Genomic DNA, 2,956 nt, shown 5'->3' on the forward strand with positions numbered 1-2,956 from the left:
TCGCCCTGAACGAGCAATGCTGCTTCTACGCCAACCGGTCGGGCATCGTCAGGGACAAAATTAAAACTCTCCAGGAGGACTTGGCCAAACGACGGGAGGCCCTCCAGGATAACCCTCTGTGGAGTGGACTTAATGGACTTCTCCCTTACCTCCTTCCTCTCCTTGGACCCGTTCTCGGCCTCTGCCTAATTCTGTTTTTCTTACCCTGTCTCTTCCAGTTTCTTCAAAAGCGATTCCAGGAGCTTACTAAAGTCATCATCCATCAAATGATGCTCCAACTGATGCCTAATCTCCATCGGCCAGAGTACTGTTATACCCCTCTCCAGACAGCCTAAACTCCTACCCTCACCCCTTCGCCGCCCCAAAGTCAGGAGGAAGTAGCCAGAAGGACAGCCGCCGCCACTTTTTCCTCTTTAAGGAGTTGGGAATGTCTGGTAGAGGACTTTTGGCCCCGTTCCCCAGCCATGTGGAAAGGGCCTAATTCCCGAAAAGGAAGGCCCTTCCTCCCCCACAGGGAGGGTCCCTTATCTCACTCTATCCTGGCCCAACCCAAGACCAGCAACCTTCCCGCCCAGCGGCCCACTGAACCAATCACCATCCGCCCCACCAGCTCTCCCGTAACCTCCCGTCCCACAAGCTCCCGCCCGGCAGGCTTCCTGCCCAGCAATCAACCTAGCCAATTACTACCTGCCAGGTCAGCTCTCCTACCGCCCCAGGCCCTCTGTCCCTATAAATTCAACCGAACAAAGAAACCGCGCGCGATTCTTCCCTTCCCGCTTGAGTCGCCCGGAGATCCCAATAAAGTCGGTACCGGCCACCATGCGTCCTGCCTCGTGTCTACTGGGTGCCTGCCTCCGTGGGTTGGGGTCCCACAACCAGGGGTCGCACAGTAACAATAAACACTTCTTCCTTCCCGGTTCGGTGTTCAAGAGGTCTGTTTTTTGCGGCTGCTCCTGCTTCAGTGCAACTAAGTCCAGCCTTACCAGCGTGGACTTCGGGCAGTCTGGTCCTTAGGAATAGCATGAGTGAGGACAGGACTAGTATTTTGGTGCCAAGAGAAGCAGCACATTATTTCTGTCTTCCCAATTCTTGAGAGTTTGCCAGTTTATCAGTCCCATACCTTGTCACTTCTGCTGTTAAATCCAGCCCTGAACTAATAATTTTGGACTCCACATCTCACCTATTTTTCTCCCTGCTCTGTCTGCAGTGGTCTTCAATATTGACTCATATATTTTGTATTATGAAGTATCTACCCCCATTCTTTTTTTTTTTTTTAATAGAGTCTCACTCTGCAACCCAAGCTGGAGTGCAGTGGCATGATCTTGGCTCACTGCAACCTCCGCCTCCAGGGTTGAAGCAATTCTTCTGCCTCAGCCTCCTATCTGGGACTACAGGTGCCCGCCACCATGCCCGGCTAAATTTTTTGTATTTTTAATAGAAACGAGGTTTCACCATGTTGGCCAGGTTGGTCTCGAACTCCTAACCCTGTGATCTGCCCACCTCGGCCTCACAAAGTTCTGGGATTACAGGCGTGAGCCACCACACCCAGCCATATCTACCCATTCTTAACAGTCCCTAATTGAAGAGGAAAATTAAATAATAATAACAGTAGTCTGTAATTTTTGCACAATAAAGTTTACTGTGTTGTGTTCAATGTAAAACCTAACCCCCAGCTCTGCTTGAAATTAACTAACTCCGGGCCGGGCGCGGTGGCTCAAGCCTGTAATCCCAGCACTTTGGGAGGCCGAGGCGGGTGGATCACGAGGTCAAGAGATCGAGACCATCCTGGTCAACATGGTGAAACCCCATCTCTACTAAAAATACAAAAAATTAGCTGGGCATGGTGGTGCATGCCTGTAATCCCAGCGACTCAGGAGGCTGAGGCAGGAGAATTGCCTGAACCCAGGAGGCGGAGGTTGCGGTGAGCCGAGATCGTGCCATTGCACTCCAGCCTGGGTAACAAGAGTGAAACTCCGTCAAACAAAAAGAAATTAACTAACTCCCTGTAAAACCCACCTTATCTATTCTCCCCACTTACTCAGCAAAGTTCCAAGACACCTCAAGACTCCTGTTTTACTTGCAAACCAGTTGCAAGGTCATAGGGTAGATAACACCGAAAGAATATGCAATGCATTTCTAAAAATGCTATTTTCTAATGTAACGTATATCACAAGACATGTCACAAATTAATAACTGTTCTTTGTTCTGGCTTCTGTAACCCTGTTAGCTGCTACTAAGGAGGGAGACCCAGGCATTTAGAATTCCCTCCCCCTCTGTCATCCACTGTGCATCTCAATAAAAAAAGAAAGCAGGCCACCTAGCCCCTCCTAAATCTCCTTCCTAAAAACAAGCTAAGCCCTAAAAAAAGTCTCCAAAAAGCACTATAAAAAAAGCACTATTTTTACTTAAAACAAAATCAAACCAGAAACCTTTTCACATGTGAGTCCTAAAACTGTAAACTGGAACCCTTTCATATGTAATTCCTAAAACTGTAAACTGAAACCTTTCCACATGTGACTCCTAAAACTGTAAACCAAAACCCTTTCATATGTAATTCCTAAAACTGTAAACAAAGACCTTTTCACATGTGAGTCCTAAAACTGTAAACCAGAACCCTTTCATATGTAATTCCTAAAACTGTAAACTAAAACTCTTTCATATGTCATTCCTAAAACTATAAACAAAGACCTTTTCACATGTGAGTCCTAAAACTGTAAACCAGAACCCTTTCATATGTAATTCCTAAAACTGTAAACGGAAACCTTTTCACATGTAAGTCCTAAAACTATAAACTTAAAATTCTTCCACATGAAACATCTAAAGTATAAGCCTGGCCGGGCGCGGTGGCTCATGCCTGTAATCCCAGCACTTTGGGAGGCCGAGGCGGGTGGATCACGAGGTCAAGAGATCGAGACCATCCTGGTCAACATGGTGAAAACCCATCTCTACTAAAAAT

This window comes from Cebus imitator, unplaced genomic scaffold, assembly GCF_001604975.1.
Source record: "Cebus imitator isolate Cc_AM_T3 unplaced genomic scaffold, Cebus_imitator-1.0 Scaffold417, whole genome shotgun sequence".
Lineage (NCBI taxonomy): Eukaryota > Metazoa > Chordata > Mammalia > Primates > Cebidae > Cebus > Cebus imitator.